Source organism: Bos grunniens, chromosome 4, assembly GCF_055505025.1.
Source record: "Bos grunniens cultivar Pamir isolate PY7600 chromosome 4, Bosgru_T2T1.0, whole genome shotgun sequence".
Taxonomy (NCBI): domain Eukaryota; kingdom Metazoa; phylum Chordata; class Mammalia; order Artiodactyla; family Bovidae; genus Bos; species Bos grunniens.
The window spans coordinates 91,589,728-91,609,261 of NC_141168.1; the positions used below are offsets into that span (position 1 = coordinate 91,589,728).

The 19,534-nt window shown below is 35.0% G+C and overlaps 1 protein-coding gene across 2 annotated transcripts in view; it reads left to right on the plus strand.

The window, feature by feature from the left end:
- TMEM196 (transmembrane protein 196) overlaps window positions 1-19,534 on the plus strand; it is a 324,954-nt gene that overhangs the window by 39,759 nt on the left and 265,661 nt on the right. The window lies entirely within an intron of this gene.

A 19,534-nucleotide genomic window follows, 5' to 3' on the forward strand; every position in this document is an offset into this window, starting at 1 on the left:
TTCTAATTTCAGCCCCACCATGGGCAAAGCAATGTTAGTCATGTTATTTAAATTCCCCTGTGTTAAGTTCCAGCAGATTGCAAGTAATCTCATCCTACTGGCCTGCCTCACAGAGACTCTATGAGAAAATTTTCTTAGGGATATAGACTGTTGTGAAATTGAGAGACAGGCATGTTTCTGTCTTGTGAGCTCAGCTACTGCAGTTTAAGGCTCAAGACTGTTTGAACCTCAGAGCATAATGTCAGTATTTAGAAAACAATTGTCTGTTTCTTCACAAGGACACTATCCTGTGATCTTTTTATTAAGCTAGTAAAAACGGAAATTAAAAAAAATTTTTTTAATAGAAATTAAATTTAAATTTATTTATTTTAATTGGAGGCTAATTACTTTACAATATTGTATTGGTTTTGCCATACATCAAAAAAAAAGAAAAGAAAAGAAAAGAAATAGAAATTAAGTATCCAGCATTTGTAAATGTTTTATTTTTCTACCTTTTTCTCGAGAAGGATCTGTTAATATTTTGAAAGTCTCATCTTCTTAAGAAGTTTATCAGCTCATGGAACTTTTTCTTAAGACAGGTTTAGTGGCTCAAACCTAAGTAAAATGCTGACATGCCTACATTGCTGACACAAATACCTTTCTCTTCAGGCAAGTTATCTCATGTGTTTGCCTCTATTACTAAGGTATAAAAACTTGGAGGGAGTAAGTAGAACAGCATCATTACTTCACCATCAATTGAAATGGCAAATGCATTTCTATTCAGTGAAAGAAGCAAAGACAGTCAGTTTAAATGTCCATTCAAACACAAACGTTTATGGAACCCTTCTTTAGTGCCAGAAATGCAAAAATGATTAAGATATGGTTTCTGTCCTGTATCAGAAATATATATAAATATAAATCCTTAACAATCAAAATAATATCAGCAAAGTATTTTGTGTCCCTGGAATCTGAACTGATGTCCTTAACAAAGAAGTATCTTTTAAGAAATTAATTGGGTTCCTGTCTTTAGTGTTATTTGAATAAAAACTAGAAGGAGAAAAGGAAGACTGCAAATGGCCCATTTTTGTGAATCTCTGACAGAAACTAACTAAAGAGGCTTCAGTTTTTGTACCAGAAGCATAAGCAAACACTCTTAACAATTTTGTTAATGTGGTACAGGTTCCTATTTTATGGGCATTAATTCCCATTCAGTGTATAAATATCACACATAGACACAGTGAATCAATACATTTCTGAAAAACTGTTTCTCCAAAAACAGTAAAAGGAATAAGGTCACCAGATACATAGGATCAAATACGCAAAAAGGAAAATGCATTTATCAAGATGAAGAACAAAGTCTTGTTTTTCAAGAAGATAGTACCGTCTCCTGCTTCGTTGTGAAGGGTTTCTAAAGTGGATATGATTTCAGTTAGGTGTTTAGATGATGAATGGAGAACAGTAAACAAGTACTCTGGGTAAAGTGTGGCAGCTTGGTATAATCACTTATTTTGGATTCTTCTCCATCTTGTTTGAGATAGCAATAAAGAAATTAAGTATGAGGAAACTCACAGGACAAACAGCAAAGGAAATGATAACATTTTGTGAAATGGAAAACTCAAAAACACAGAGCTGAAAGCTGCAGACAGAGGAGTCCATTGGAGGCAAGAAGATTCATTCTGTACAACTGCAGTAAGGCCTTGCAATTAGAGGCTTTAGATAGCTCAGAAATTAGGGACAAAAGATAGGCCCGAGAGCAGAAAGATCAATGGATATGGTGAGATTTGTTGAACATATTAAGATGCTCTTGAGGGTAAAAGAGCACATTATTAACTATTAAACCATGATAAGTGACACACATTAGGACTATCCTGGGCAAAAACACATTAACTCTACATTGAGGTAACTGTTCAAGTCTGGCTGTCTCTTTTAAAATAGACTTATACTCCTTTTCAGATTGATTTGTAGGTGTTTTTACATACAGTGTTTTTGATACCAACCCTTGTTAAATGAGTATTGTGTATCTTCTCCCATTTTTTGACTTACCATCTAATTCTTAGGGTATTTTTTTAAAGATTAGATTTTTTGGCTTTTTTTTTAAAGGAATAGAAATTCTCAATTTCAATATTATTAATATATTTATTTTCCCTTTTATATTAACACTTTTTGTGCCCTCTAAATCGTCCTCTAAATAAGATCATGGAGATGCTAATTTTTATTCTCTCTGAAGCTATAAAGATTAACTTCCATATTTAAGTCTTTAATCTGCCTGGAATTGATTTTGGCATGATATGAGTAAGGGGTCAAACTATAAATAATTTTTTAATATTCATATCTCAACATTATTTTTCAAAACACTTGTGTTTTCAATTATTCTCATAAGGAAATTGCCCATTTATGACCAGTAGCTTATACACTTGTTTCTAGCCTTTTTAAATTAAACTTTATTTTAATAATTTTATTTTTTCCTGTCTTTATATGCAACAATAACATGAATTTATTTTTAAATAGTTTTTTAAAATTATTCAATTAATTTCTTCTCACTTAATTCTTCTATTAAAATACTTAAAGTTACACAAAAATCCCTGTTGGAATTTTGATAGGGGATAAATCTATAAACCAACTTAAGAGAGCTACCATTTTTACAATGTGTTTTTCAACCCATCAATCTACGAATTTTCTGTTTATTTAGATTTACTTTAGTTTCTTTTAATGTTTTATAAATTTTGCCATATAGATCTTATGTATTTTCTTAAAACATTTTTTGATACTCTTGTAAATGTTCTATTTTCAAATTTTCACTTTATAAGTGTTTGTTGCTGGTGGATATTTGTATATTTGTTTTTGTTTATTTTTGAATCCAGCAATTTTGTAAAACTTTTCATTTTAATCATATAACTATACATTCTTTTGGATTTTCTTGTTCATAGTAATGTAACCCACATATAATGGAAGTTTTATTTCATTTCCAGTTCTTACATTTTTCATTGCTTTTTTGATTTACTGCTTCCTCTGTGTAGCAGCTCCAGTATAGTACTGCATAGGAGAGAGTGGGCATTCTTATCTTGATCCCTGTTTTGAAGGGAAGGCCTTCAGTGTTTCAACATCAAGTGTGAGTGTTGCTCTAATTTATATTGTGAATATCCTTTATCAGATAAAGGAAATCTTTATTTCCCTCTAGTTTCTCAGTGTAGTGAACATGAAAACAAATGTCATCAAAACTTTTTCAACATTTAGAAAGACAACTCTAAGATTTTTTTCCCTGTAACTTATTTTTGTGGCAAAACACATTCAATTATTTTCTAATGCCAATCTAAAATTTTTAATGTTAAATTTACCTTTCTCTAGTGTAAACAGAATATCATCATGACATCTTATCCTTTCTACATTTACTGCATTCTTGGTTTATGAATTTTATCAGCCATAAAAAAAAAAGAATGAAATATTGCCATTTGCAGCAATATCGATGGACCTAAAGGATATACTTACTGAAGTGAGTCAGATAGAGAAAGAAATATTGTGTCACTTATATGTGGGATCTTAGACAGTACAAATGAATGTATACAGAACAGAAAGAATCTAACAGATGCAAAAACAAATTTATGGTTACCAAAGAGGGAAAGGAAGTGGGGATGGACAAATTATGAATGTGGGATTAACAGATAGAAACTACTATATATAAGATATATAAGCAACAAAGATCTACTTATAGTGCAGGGAACTATATTCAATATCTTAAAACAACCTGTACTGAAAACTATACATATATGAACTGAATCACTTTACTATACAACTGAAACTAACACAATATTGTAAATCAACTATGTTTCAAAAAAAGGTGATGTTTGCCTCTAATTTTTCTCACTTTTTAAAATATCAGGGTTATGCTCACCTCATGAAATGAATTAGAATGTGCTATTTATTTATTTTTTCTTTTCTAGAAGGATTTAGTAGGACTGGAATTATTTCTTCTGTGAATTGTTTACTAGAACTTTTCCATGAAGCCACATCTGTTCCTGGAGGTTTCTTTGTGGGAAGATGCTAAACCACTAATACTTTTTCTTTTATGGTAGTGGAAATATTCAGATTTACTATTTCTCATTTTTTCCTAGAAATTTGAAAAATATAAATATTTTTACTAATAACCTCTTTATCTAATATTTAGCCCATCCTGATATTGGCTGTTTGTGGTTTTCTTTTTTCCTTGACTTACTCTGACTTCAGATTTGCCAGTTTTATTTGCCTTCTCACAGGACCAAATTCTGACTTTGTTGCTTCTCAATATTCCTGATGTTCTTTTTTTCCCATTTATTTCATTAATTTCTGCTGTTACTGTGTTTTCCTGCCTTGTAGTTTCTGCTGCCATTTGGGCCTATTCTACTAACATCTTTTAATGAATCTTTAGTTCTTCAATGTCAGTCTTTATTATTTTTTAAAAAACATGCATTTAAGACTATGACTTCTTCTCTTAAGTATTACTTTAATCTTTAACAGTTTTCTTACACTGTATGATATTTGCATTGGTATTCAGGTCATGATACTCTGTCTTCTAGTTTCCATTACAGTATTTTCTGTGTCAGTGGATTACTCAGAAGTGTAATTTTAAATATCCAGTTTAATTTTCATATCTTCAAAATATACTTAGCTTAATTCTATTATGGTAAGAGAATGTGTTCTGTAAAATTTAAATACTTACAAAATTTGAGACTTAGCTATGCATTGTTTTTGTTCAGTACCATGAATGTTACTTTCTGTGCCCACAGTGTAGACTATTTTTCTGCTCTTAATTGCTTCTTGCATTTGAGAACTTTTATCTGGGATCAATTCCTTTCTACCTATAGCGTATCATTTAGAATTTTTATTAGTAAAGACTGCTGGTCAGTGCTCTGATGTTTTTCATTTAAAATGTCTGAATTTTGCCATATTCTTGAAAGATACTTTAGTTGGGTATAGAATTCAAGGCTGAGTATTCTTTTCTTTCAGCCTGTTGAAGAGTGGTGTTGTTCAGTCACTAAGTTGTGTCCAACTCTTTGTGACCCCATGGACTGCAGCATACCAGGCTTCCCTGTTCTCTGCTATCTCCCAGAGTTTGCTCAAGTTCATGTCCATTGAGTCAGAGATGCTATCTAACCATTGAAGATATAATGATTTAATTAATTATGGCTTTCATTATGCTTATAAGAGATCAGGTACAGTGTTACTTTGAGGATAACGTGTTCTGTTTCTAATCGTCTTTAATATTTTCTGTTTCCCTTGGTGTGCTGTTTCATGTGTAACGTTTGTGTCTGTGGTTCTCCTCTGCATCTGTTACCCGTTCTTATCCCTTTCCTCCTGCTGTTTTGATTCATTATGTGTCATTCTTCTTTTGTACCTATCAGTTCATAAGTCCCTTTTCTTTTTTGGTAGTGGAAATATTCAGATATTTTCTGCTAAATATCTCCATTACTCTTTTTACTTTGGGTATTGTATATTTATTCTAGAAAATCTGTGATTGTTCTTGGATTCTCCAAAGTCACTTTTTATAATCTTTTCTTCCCTGGAGATATTTTCAAGTCAACTATGTTCACATTTAGTGATATAAACACTTTCCTCTATATCATTAAATGTGGTAAATGTAGTTTTTAAATATATGCTTATAACTGTAAAATATGATATCATGTGGATCTGATTTTTTTGCCTTTTTTTTTTTTTTTTTGCTGGTGGACGTGTAAGAAGGTTAGGGTATATTAACAAGTGATGGAATAACTAGTCATATCAAAGTTCTACATAAGTAGATGATTTATGGGAACTTGACTATGCTCTGGTAAACAAACTTGAAACCTCAATCAGTTAACACAACAATGTGTATTTCTCATTTACGTAGTCTTCTATTGTTAAAGTGACTTTTCTGGGTGGTTGCCTTCCACCTCATCTGGGAACCAATGAGTTTTTTTTTTTTTTTTTTTAAATACCAAAGAGAAGTTTTCAGATATGATTAGTTAAGAGGGTCTTGATACATGAAGATTTTTCTAGATTATTTGGATGTCTCAATATGATCACAGATTCTTACAAGTGAAAGAGTGAAGCAGGAGAATAAGATCAGAAGGAAACTTGAAGATGCTATGCCTCTGGTTTTGAAATGAAAGGGGCCACCAGCCAAAGAATCTAGGAAGCTTCTAGAAGCTGAAGTAGGCAAGTAAAAGAATTGTCCCCTAGAGCCCTCAGAAGGAATATAGCCCTGCTGAAACTTGATTTTAGCCTTGGAAAATCATTTTGGACTTGTGAGCTAGAAAAATTATAAATTTGTGTTGTTTTATGCCACTAATTTGTAGTAATTGTTAAATTAGTGTGAGAAAACAGTATTAGTATATTGACATACCATTAAAGTGTGTCTCTGGTAAATAGAATTAGATTTTGTTAAGCTATGGTTTTAATCCAGTCTGATAATTTTTGTCTTTTAGTTGGATTATTTAGTCCATTTTTATTTATTATTATCCTTGATATAATTGGTTTTAAATAAACCACTTTTATATTTGTACTTTAATCAACCAATCTATTATTTGTTCCCCTTATTTCTGCTTACCTGCCACCCTCTTATTAATTAAGCATAATTTGTTATTTTATTATATTTCCTTGATTAACTTTTTACTCATAAATATTGTCTTATCCTTTTACTAGTTATCCTAGATGTTATAATATGCATCTACAATTTACTGCATTGAACCTTTTTTTAAAAAACTTAAGTTTGTTTGTTTTTAATTGAAGGAATTGGCCATAGTATGCATATGTACCCTCCTTCACAAAACCTCCTCCTGCCTCCCACGCTTCTAGGTTATCACAGAGCACTGGATTGAGCTCCCTGTGTCATACAGCAAATTAGTTAGTGCTTTTAGGGCACATTCGCAGATCCTAGAAGTTACCTAGAAGTAGGGATACTCTGTGTATCCCTACTTTGCCTTTTTTTTTTTTGCAATTTTTGTCCACATATTTTCTTTCTACATATCTTATAAATTCCACAGGTACTATTATTATTACTACTATTATCATTGGTATTTTAAACAGTCAGTTATTCCTATTTGCCTATATTTTATCCTTTCTGGCTCTCTTCATTCTTTCTTATGGTTCTCTACTTCTATGTAGAAGCATTTTCCTTCAGTGAAAAGACTTTTTTTTGGTGTTTCTCCATGGTATATATGTGCTGGGAAAGAATTCTCTAGCCTTTCGTTAGTCTGAAAATTCCTGTTTTCCTCTGGAAGGCAAAACAAAAGTAGTAGCTTATTTACTACTAAATAAATAAGTAAATAAGCAGCAGCTTATTTACTACTACTAAAAAATAAAATAAAATAAATGGAATCATTGTCCAGCATGTGACTCACCTGTGAACATCATCTATAGAGTTACAATAATATTACAACCGAATGTTGAGTTTTTACTAGTTTGCCTATTTGGTGAATACTGATAATGGAAGTGTATTTATTTTCTGTAGTAGAGAGAAAGATATTCCATTGTAGACAGTCAATAAATAGTACTTGAAACTGGAAAATTAAAGCATGGTACCCACTCCAGTACTCTTGTCTGGAAAATCCCATGGATGGAGGAGCCAGGAAGGCTGGAGTCCATGGGGTCGCTGAGGGTCAGACGCGACTGAGAGACTTCCCTTTCACTTTTCACTTTCCTGCACTGGAGAAGGAAATGGCAACCCACTCCAGTGTTCTTGCCTGGAGAATCCCAGGGACGGGGGAGCCTGGTGGGCTGCCGTCTATGGCGTCGCACAGAGTCGGACATGACTGAAGTGACTTAGCAGCAGCAGCAGCAGCATATGGGCATGAATTTCAAAATCATAAGATATCCCAAAAAAGCAGGTAACACATTTGAATATTGCTGCCTCTGCAGAGAAGGATTTCCTTCTCTGGGAAGGAAAGAAGAAGTTGGGAGGCAGAACTGCTATTTTTCAATATAAACCCATTGGACTATTTATATTTCTAAATTACATTCAGGTGGTATTTGATAAAAATAAAAGGTAAATTTTCTTAAGACTCACTTTTAGGTAAGATGTAAAACTTCTGAAAAAAGTATATTGAACAGATTTGGAGTAGTACAAAAACTTTCAGAGTAAAATGAGACAGTGTTATCAAAAAAGGGAGCTATGGAAGTATCATTTCAGGCATTTTGGGAACAAGCTTTGCAGAAAGTAAGATCTTATTCACAGCACATGTTTTAATGGGCGATTATCCTCTGTGCTTGTTGTCAGGGCTAACATGGTAAAGTGGTATGCCTGTAATCTCTGTTTCAAAAGCGCCACTAAAGTAGGAATGTCGTAAAGGTGAATAGTTAGGAGACAAGACGGCTTGAAGGGACACTCACTGTAATATATGAACCAAACGATGGAAAATGAGTAGATGTAGGATAGAGCATCAGGAGCTACTCTAATGAACAAAAGGAGTCAGTTTGGATTTTTTTTTTTAAGAAAAAGTAGTGGTGAATTGATAAGGGGCACATAAGTAGAGAAGGCACACTTCTATGTGGAATACACTTCTACATGTGATGAAGTAGTAGGTTCATGGATGAAGAGGGGAAAAGGTTTGTCTTTTTCAGGTTTTTGGTATCAGTGCTGTATCTGATTAAATATCCAAATGTCATATTTAATGTCAAATGACATTTTTAATTAAAAAAATGTCAAAATAAAACTAAGCCTCTTCATGTGGACACCCTTCTGGGCACAAATTGTGTCATAGTCCCAACTGATCAAACTTTTGGATCCATTGTTAATTTATATTTACCCATAAGCCCTGTTGAAAATGAAATGACATCACACATGAAAATTCTTAAGGGATAGTTAAGAGCAATACATAAAGAAAATATTAAAATAAGTTTGCAAGTGCACAAGACAGACAGTTTGTGAGCCAGGTTATTAACTATATATGCCCTCCAGATGTCATTTGAGCATTAAAAGATCTGTTCCTGTATGAAATTGGGGATAAAATACTTGGTCACATATTTTGAGAAACAATTTCTCTAAGCCTTGGTTTCTCATCTGTAGAAATAATGACAAATGACTTTAGGATTTTAAGAAGTTTTAAAAGCACTTTTATCTGTAACAAATGTATCACACTAGTGTAAGAGGTTAATAATAGAAGGAACAGGCTATGGAATTTATGGAAAGTCTCTATACTACTCAATTTTTCTGAAAACTGTAAACTATTTTACAAGATACAGTCTTTTTTAGGAAGCACATATATGGCATTGAAAAGAAATGTTTATCAAAAAAATGATTAAATAAGAACAAATGTAAAACCCCTAATAGAAATGCCAGGCACATAGAATAAACTCAATAAATGTTACTTCCTTTTCCTTTTGTCCTTAAGGTTTCAGGAAATTGAGCTGCCATCTGCACATTAATCTCCATGCTTATTCATCCTTCCTTCTTATTGTCTATTTTTTACCATTTGATTCACATTAATTCAGCCCAACACACATCTTTTTTGGGTTTCCTCATTTTGGACAACCTTCAAATAGTGATTTCTCTAACATGGCAGCTAGATCCGCCTTCAAGTCTCTATTTGTCAGAGTCTTTTAATAAAACACTCAGAGAAACTCAGATTTTTATCGAATCCCTTTAATATTTACCCTCATGTTTCACTAAGGTACTGAAAAATAATGAATTATTAAAAAATACTCTGAATATCCTACCCAGATTCTTACTCATTTACCTGAGTGTTTGTCATGATGCTAAAAGTTACACAAATAAAATTTCTGTTCAGAATAGAAAGGCAACATTTTACAGTATCATGAATGATGATAATATGCATGTCCTAAGTAATGATATGCATGTCCTAAGCAACCGTATGTGCAGGAACAATTGTTGTACCAGAACTTGACAAGAGGGCCCTAAGTAGTTCAAAGATTGGGACTCGCTTTATTCCCTGGCCCCTTAGTAGTCTTACAGTCCTCTGCTTGTAAGACGCCTTGCAGCAGCTCTGCCCTCTCCAGTTTAAGTTTTCTTGAATACTTCAGAATGTCTCCTAATACTTTCTTCATCCGTGTCTGTCTGCAACATTCCTTTCCTTACTTAGGATTTACCAAACTGCTTTCTCTGGAACCGCTGCATTCACCTCCCTTCCATGTACTGGTTTGATGCTGTAGAGTCCTCCACTGGGCTGGAGTTTACTTATTAGCGATTCCACTCTTGGGAGTGGCTAGGACCTCTCACCAGCTCTGTCTCCTCCAACTCCCGTGGAAGTCGAAGCTCTTCAGGATTTTTCTTTATTACCTAAGTTTTTCTTTTTTAATTCTCATAGTTAATGTAAGATTGATATTCAGTTCAGTTCAGGTCAGTCGCTCAGTCGTGTCCAACTCTTTAATATCAGCCTTTTAGAAATTTGGAGCCACAGAAAGAACGTGTTCAACAGACACTAAATCACTTTCTCTCGTAGTTGTTCCCCGCACATTGCTTTAGGAATCAAACTGCCTGAGCTTAGAGGTTAAGAGGCTTTCTAATCGTAGACAAATGGATATATGTAGTTTTGAATTATAAAGAGTAAAATAAATCACTCTTCCCTAAATTTTCTCACCTTATGAGCTATGGGGAAAATGTTTTTGAAAAGCTTAAAAGAAAAATGTGAAAACTGGAATGCATCTTATGCTCATTAGGGAAGCAGAATTAAGTCAAATCTAAGTAGAAGCCATTGACTGCTTTTAAAAGTAATTAGATTTAGGATAATATAGCACAAGCTCTTAAATGCCTCAGGGAAGAAAAAAGACCTACATGAGGAAATTACATGACAATTGTCATATACTACTACTATGGTGTCCTTTATTCATGAACACTGCCAATATAGCACTCAGGACACTCCTCTACAATTGTAAAATTATGAAGCTATTCAATTATTTACGTAAAATTGTCAAAGATTTGATATATTTTAACATAGAACAAGAGTACCTGACATTGTATTCTAAAAACTTTATGTGCTTGAATAGTATGTGTGTAATATAAGTGTTTATGCATGGATAATATTTTAATATATACATGAATTAACATATGTACATACTGTGCATTGATATCATAACTCATAAAACATGACTATCAACCTTAATATTTCCCATGTAAGAAAATAGTAATTAAGGAAAAATAAGTGAAATTTCCAGTGTAGCCCTCCTAATAAAATATGGAGCATAAGATTAAACACAGCTCTTTGAGGTGGGTACTATCTGAGGATGTTTGCAGGTATTCTTTCCACTCATCACCCTCGCTCCCCTCACCCCAAGTCTCAAAAATTGAGAAATTCCAAAATGTTCTCTTGATACCTTCTTCATTCCCGTCTGTTTGCAACATTCCTTCCCTTACATAGCATTTACCAAATGACTTTCTCTTGAACCATTGCATTTATACCTCCCTTCCATGTATTTGATGCTTTAGAATCCTTCACTGGGGTTGGAACTTATCAGTGATTCCACTCTTGGGATTTTTGCATCAATTATTGGCCACTGGTATTCTCTCCTCTCACATCTGGATATATATCTCCTGTTGGTTCTGTTTCTCTGGAGAATCCTGATTCACATGCTTGTTAAGCTACAATAGATGTCTGATACAGGTTCACAGTTTAGGGATATGAAGTATGAGTGTTTCTCTAAGGTATCTGTTTCCTTCACTCTCATGAGTGTAATTCACAGGGAGAATGAATTGCACACACTGTCCTCTATTATTTTGAATCTTGCTTTAGAACATAGCTGATCTATTCTTTGTCATATGTATATATGTGTGTGTATATATATCATATATTACATATATATATATATATGTAAAATATATATCAGCTTCCAGAGTGTTGGGAAGAGGTCACAGGGAGCTATACTGACAGTCCTCTCTGAATAATAATAATAATTTTATGTTTTTAAAAATCTTTTGTATGCATTATCTTCACTTATTCTCTTTATATTATAGTGAAACATGTATAACTATTCCCATTGAGATACAGAAAGATTGTGTGACCTGCTCAAGGTAATCCACGCAGATTGAATGGCAGATTGTGTGTTACAAGAGAACACAAAAAAAACATTTTTATTTCAATTTAGGAGACTTGAGTTTCTAATCTTTTCATTATAATTCAGTGTTCTTAAACAAGTGATTTTCACATGGATCCTCAGTTTAAACTTACTTTCAGCTCAGTTCAGTTGCTCAGTCAAGTCTGACTCTTCACGACCCCATGAATCGCAGCACGCCAGGCCTTCCTGTCCATCACCAACTCCCGGAGTTGACTCAAACTCACATCCATCGAGTTGGTGATGCCATCCAGCCATCTATTCCTCTGTCATCCCCTTCTCCTCCTGCCCCCAATCTCTCCGAACATCAGAGTGTTTTCCAGTGAGTCAGCTCTTCGCATGAGGTGGCCAAAGTACTGGAGTTTCAGCTTCAAAATCATTCCCTCCAAAGAAATCCCAGGGCTGATCTCCTTCAGAATGGACTGGTTAGATCTCCTTGCAGTCCAAGGGACTCTCAAGAGTCTTCTCCAACATCACAGTTCAAAAGCATCAATTCTTCAGCGCTCAGCCTTCTTCACAGTTCAACTCTCACATCCATACGTGACCACAGGAAAAACCATAGCCTTGACTAGACGGACCTTTGTTGGCAAAGTGATGTCTCTGCTTTTCATTATGCTATCTAGGTTGGTCATAACTTTCCTTCCAAGGAGTAAGCATCTTTTAATTTCATGGCTGCAGTCACCACCTGCAGTGATTTTGGAGCCCCCAAAAATAAAGTCTGACACTGTTTCCACTGTTTCCCCATCTATTTCCCATGAAGTGATGGGACCGTATGCCATTATCTTTGTTTTCTGAATGTTGAGCTTTAAGCCAACTTTTTCACTCTCCACTTTCACTTTCATCAAGAGGCTTTTGAGTTCCTCTTCACTTTCTGCCATAAGGGTGGTGTCATCTGCATATCTGAGGTTATTGAGATTTCTCCCTGCAATCTTGATTCCAGCTTGTGCTTCTTCCAGGCCAGCGTTTCTCATGATGTACTCTGCATATAAGTTAAATAAACAGGGTGACAATATACAGACTTGATGTACTCCTTTTCCTATTTGGAACCAGTCTGTTGTCCCATGTCTAGTTCTAACTGTTGCTTCCTGACCTGCCTACAGATTTCTCAAGAGGCATGTCAGGTGGTCTGGTATTCCCATCTCTTTCAGAATTTTCCACAGTTTATTGTGATCCACACAGTCAAAGGCTTTGGCATAGTCAATAAAGCAGAAATAGATGTTTTTCTGGAACTCTCTTGCTTTTTCCAAGATCCAGCAGATGGTGGCAATTTGATCTCTGGTTCCTCTGCCTTTTCTAAAACCAGCTTGGACATCTGGAAGTTCACGGTTCATGTATTGCTGAAGCCTGGCTTGGAGAATTTTGAGGATTACTTTACTAGAATGTGAGATGAGTGCAATTGTATGGTAGTTTGAGCATTCTTTGGCATTGCCTTTCTTTGGGATTGGAATGAAAACTGACCTTTTCCTGTCCTGTGGCCACTGCTGAGTTTTCCAAATTTGCTGGCATATTGAGTGCAGCACTTTCACAGCATCATCTTTCAGGATTTGGAATAGCTCAACTGGAATTCCGTCACCTCCACTAGCTTTGTTTGTAGTGATGCTTTCTAAGGCCCACTTGACTTCACATTCCAGGATGTCTGGCTCTAGATGAGTGATCACACCATCATGATTATCTGGGTTGTGAAGATCTTTTTTGTACAGTTCTTCTGTGTATTCTTGCCACCTCTTCTTAATATTTTCTGCTTCTGTTAGGTCCATACCATTTCTGTCCTTTATAGAGCCCATCTTTGCATGAAATGTCCCCTTGGTATCTCTGATTTTCTTAAAGAAATCTCTAGTCTTTCCCATTCTATTGTTTTCCTTTCTTTCTTTGCACTGATCGATGAGGAAGGCTTTCTTATCTCTCCTTGCTATTCTTTGGAACTCTGCATTCAGATGCTTATATCTTTCCTTTTCTCCTTTGCTTTTCGCTTCTCTTCTTTTCACAGCTATTTGTAAGAAGCAAAAAAAGCCTGTGCACAACCTGTTACTATGAGAATCAAATGATAAAACAACTTTCTGTAGAAAGACTTATAGATTCTAAAACATTGCACACAATGAATTAGATGGGCTGCTCAATTTTTAGTCTAGCATTTTAATGGTTAATTTAGAAGTGAAAGCTTCTTGAAATCAAACGCACATTATTTCTCATGAGCTTCCCTTTACTTCAAACATTTGGTCAGAACTGTATCAAAATGTCAAAATAAGAATAATGGTCTAAGCATCCCGTTATTTCGACCCACCAGATCCACACAATAGGAAAACCTAGAAGAAAACACTAGAGACAAGCTGTGCAGCACCATTAAAAATGATCAGGGACTTCAGAAACTGTCTGTCCAGGAAGGAGCTCTTCTGAATATGAACCACAATTTCTCAACAAAGGAGGAAGAGATGAGTCCTAGTGTTTTTCAGTGCTTTATCTTTGTCAGGTACCCTGCAAATGTGTCACATGCATTGCTTCATTTCATCTTCGCAGAAACCTCTTGAAGTGACATGTAATCCTCATTTTATCATAAAGACACTGAAGCCCAAAAATGTTAAGCAAAGGATTCCTTAGAGTACATATCAAGCAGGCAGAATTTAATCTCTGGTTTGTGCCCTAACTCAAAAAACAAAACAAATTACCAGGCTCCATGATATTTTTTAACATTTTCTTTTGTTTGCAAAAGAGTTATTTTTAATAACCATGGTTTTGCTGTCCTTTGCCTAATGAACATCCCTGCTATATTTTAAGGCAATCAGCTCTTGGATGATAGAAGGAATGGGAATTTTAGTACAGTTGGTAAGATAACCTCATGATGATTTGTAGCTTCGGCTCTATGATTCCAAAAATAGAGCTCAGTGAAGCAACACAGTCTTTGGCTGACGCAGCAGAGAGTACAAGTCATTCCAGCTCACGGCATCTAGCTGGATCTCGCATTTGTTTAGAGCGGCTTGTGAATCTCCGCGTTCCCTTAACAAGAGGGAGACACTGTTGTCCGTTTAGCAGAGACATTGCCTTTTAGTTAAAATGCCTGTAGACTTCTAAAGCCAAGGAAGGTATTTGGGAAAGCATTTTCCTCTCTGGAAAAATAAAGTCTCTCCCAAGGCAAATATCCAGTAGAAGTGACATTTTCAACATCTGCACCTCAGTAGGACGATCTCTGTTGACTGCATTTTCTGTCTGAAAGAGTTTGATATAATGCAGGCAATGGATTTGTTTAACTGTTTTCTCGAAAAGTGCTTATCTTTTGAGTTTGGGTTTTAAGAAATAATTGAATAGGCAAGTGAATGCACCAGACTTCAGCAGCGTCAGTTTGATTTGCAGAGGAAATAAACTGAAGTCATTAGCTGTTGAGACAGCACAGCTGAAGAGGGCAGGAAGGGTAGCATCTTGTGTCTCTATTTACCTCCCTTTCATGCTTTCTCCTTAAACAAGGGCTCAAGTGTTGACTAGAAATAGCAAAAGATAATAATGTTTCATATTCAGTTACTTCACTGGTCTTTTATAGCTGAAAATAGCAATGAATCATGGTGGTTTCAAGGAAGTAAATATCTGTCCAGTGGGAGGAAGATTTGGTTTGAGTTCTACCCATTGAGTGGGTAGTGTTTTCCTTAACATCTGCAAAGGAACTTCCAGTCTCAATGTATTACACACAAATCTGATTAAAAGACTTCCACAAAATTTCTAGCCTCGGGAACTTTCAGTCTTTGGTAAAGGACAAGAGATAGGGTAATGTGACTCCTATATAAAGATCTATTTTTAAGTTTTCAAATGCTTCAAAAGATCTGTCTCTGGGGAATAGGGATGTGCTACAGACTCTGCAACTGTTGGTGCCGCTCTCATTACAGAGTCTAACCAAATGGGATTTCAAGAGCAGCTTCCCAAAGAATCATTATAAGGACATTTAGGTCTAACCAGATGCATCAAGATGTCAGATTCTCATGGCCTTTGCATTAATTCAAATAAAGTAAGCCCTTCTCTGAGGTTTTGAAATGTTCAGTTTCTTTTTTACTAAAATACTGACTCTTGGAGTGGAAAGCGATTGAAGTAAAGTTATGTCTTATTTACGTTATTGTGCAAAAGGAATAAGTAAAATGAAAAATCTCATTTGAAAGTATTTTGTGGTTTGCTAAATAAAAGCAATATATTGGTAAAAAACAGCAAGAAAAAGAATATTGTGTCTTAGGAATTAAGAAATTTATCAAACTATTCAGTTACAAATACCTTTTGTATGTTTTGTTATATGTAGACTCTGTGCTAGGCTCCAGGCAAGCCCAAGAAGTAAATACCCTTTCTGTTGTTAAGGCACTTCTAGTCTAATGGTATTTCCCCTGAGAACTAGAAGAACTGCTGTACAATAGGGTCTCAGCCATTTCTCCTCACCCACAGTCAAGAATCCATACTTCAATGATGTCCTAAGTCTGGTAATACCAGGTACATGCATTAAGATGACTTTTTAGTGATCTCCTGTGAAAATGGCCTTATCTAAATTATGATTTAATAGAAGCAATCAAATACATAATCATACGTTAAAATTTTAGCAAATACATATAATAAATGTCAGGTGATGAGACAGATTGAGTTGGAAATTTCAGTTAGAGAAGAAAGCAGGGAAAGGGCTACTGTCAACCTGATAGGCAGCCAGGCTGGATAGGGTAGACATGTGCTTATCTGATTAAATTAGGATGATATCCTGAAATCTCTGGAATTTGCAGAATAGTTTTGGGTTTTGAAGGAGAAGAAACGTTGTGAATTTGGAGTAGGAATCAAAGCCTTTATATACCCCCCCCATTATAATCTGAGTGAAAACTAGTAAATAGATCTTAGCATAGGCAGAAAACTGTTGCTATTAAAGGTGTATTAGGAGTATCTATCTCTTTCCCACTAACAACCTGTTAGTTAGGGCATATAAACAGTAATTTTAGTTATGTTCTCAGAAAACACTGATAATCAGTCATGATACTCTTGCTTCTGAATCTTAGAGTCCTGGCAATGTGTACCTGATACCATCTAGGAAGTCAGGGAAGGTCTCACTGTTGTGACATTCAAATTTCGATCTGAAAACAACTTTTAGCTGAGAAATGGGCGTGGCGAGAGTATATCCCAGGCATTTCAAATGACTCTGCCCTCTTTCTGAGGTTCTCAGGTGCAAGGATGTTCCCAATATGAAAGAGTCAGGAAATCTGCTTTGAATTTCAGTTTTCATTAATTGGAGTGTAGAGTTCCTTAGCATGTGTTTCTCTACTGACATTTTGCTAATAAGATTTGTAAAAGAAAGGAAAGAGCTAAATTTCCTAGATATGTAGTAGCAATTAAATGTTAGTTGTGACACCTTCCCAAATTAATTGCTTCATAAAAATTCATTTTAAGAAATGTATGTTCTAATGAGGACTCTCAGGTCTCTTTCCACAATTGAAGTTGGTAGTAGTGTCTATTTTTACTGGAGTTTTAAAAATTCACAATTTAAATAGTGTGTGACCACTATTGTATCCTCAATTAAACTTGCTGAGAACTTTTAAAGACATATTTTCACTTGAAAATCTTAAGTTTAAAGCTAGGATGTTAGAGACAGAAAACATGTCAAGAAAGCATTTAATGTATTTTGTACTTAATCACTTATGTTTCCTTCAGTAAAAGGAAGGAAACATTTACCACTAAAGCCCACATTTGTTTGAAGCCATTGGATTGAAAGTCACCAGTTTAATGAACACTAAAAAATAATTTCACAGTGTATAAATTTTATAGTATTAAACATTGCAACTACATTTCCTTAAATGTAAATATTTAAGTATAATGTTTACTGTAAATTAGTTGGCTTATTTTTAAAAAAGGTCAACAGATAACAAGATGACACGTTTGATTAAACGTTCAACTGACTTTGTAGGTGTATTTGCCAAGATTTTAATTTAACCTCTTATCTACCTATTTAACATGTGGCAGTTCATTTTCTTTCTGCAAAAATGAGATGGTAGCACTCATCTCAGGGTATTGTTGTAGAAGTTCTATTATTAACAAAATGCCTAGTCCAAAGGTCACAATAAAAAGTCACGTGATTAAATAGTATTTGTTTATTATTGCCTCCAACTTTGGGAAGCAAATTATCACATTAAGAAACTCACATAGAATCCTTTCCTACCCAACTCTGCAATCTTTTTTTTTTTTTGCATTTAAAAAACATTTTTTTTTCCCACTGGAGGGTAGCTGCTTTTCAGTGTTGTGTTTCTGCTGTATAGCAAAGTGAATCTGGTGTGTGTGCGTGTGCACGCATGTGTGTATGTATGTATACTGTTTTTTAGTTTCTTTCCCATTTAGGTCACCACAGAGCACAGAGTAGAGTTCTCTGCCCTATGCTGTACAGAAGGCTCTATGCATAGTAGTGTATGTATGTCAATCCCGATTTCCCAGCTTATCTCATCCCACCCTCCCACTATGGTATCGAAAAGCTCATTCTCTACATCTGTGTCTCTATTTCTGCTTTTCAAATAAGTGCATCTGTACCATTATTCTAGATTCCACATATGAGTGATATATGACATTAGTTTTTCTCTTTCTGACTTAATTCACCCTGTATGAGAGTCTCTATGTCTATTCACATCTCTGCAAATGGTGCTATGGCTGAGAAATAGTCCATTATATATATGTACCACATTTCTTTATCCTTTCCTCCGTTGACGGACATTTAGGTTGCTTCCCTATCCTGGCTATTGTAAGTAGCCTTGCAATGAACATTGGGGTGTATGTATCTTTCTGAATTATGGTTTTCCCCAGGAGTGGGATTGTTGGGTCATATGGTAGTTCTATTTTTAGTTTTTCATACAGTTCAACTAACCCACTCAACACTGCATGAACAAATATCATATATTAAGAAAATTTCCCTACAGTCTTTCTATTTTTTCCAAGCCATCTTTGCATTTTTCTCACCTCTTTGACAAAACTAGTTCTCCAGTTTTTCTTTTCTCTTCTTTTTTCTTATCTTTTCTTCTAATAACCAACAGAGCTCTTCTAATTTTCCTGACTCACAGGGAAAAGAAAAGTGCCCTCTTTGTTCCCTATAGTAATGTTTAGCTCTCCACCATTTCTTTACAGCATCCCCCTGTATGAAATTGACAAGATTTCTTCATCTGAACTTCATTTATTTTATATTGTGAAAGTCAGAGACCTTCCCTATACTCATTCATGTTTCTGTCTTAATGTTTCCATTTACTGTCATTCTGCTCTCTGATCTCAGTAGCTATATGGTAATCAGTTAATACATGCATGCTGAGTCACTAAGTCATGTCTAACTCTTTGTGACCCCCATGGACTGTATAGCCCACCAGACTCCTCTGTCTGTGGGATTTTCCAGGCAAGAATACTAGAGTGGGTTGTCATGCCCTCCTCCAGGGGATCTTCCCGACCCAGGGGCTGAACCTGCATCTTTTGCATTGGCAGGCAGGTTCTTAAGCACTGAGCCGCTTGAAAAGCCCCAGTTATTACATATGTGCCTTACAAATAACCAAATCTTTTTGTAGTTTGTTTA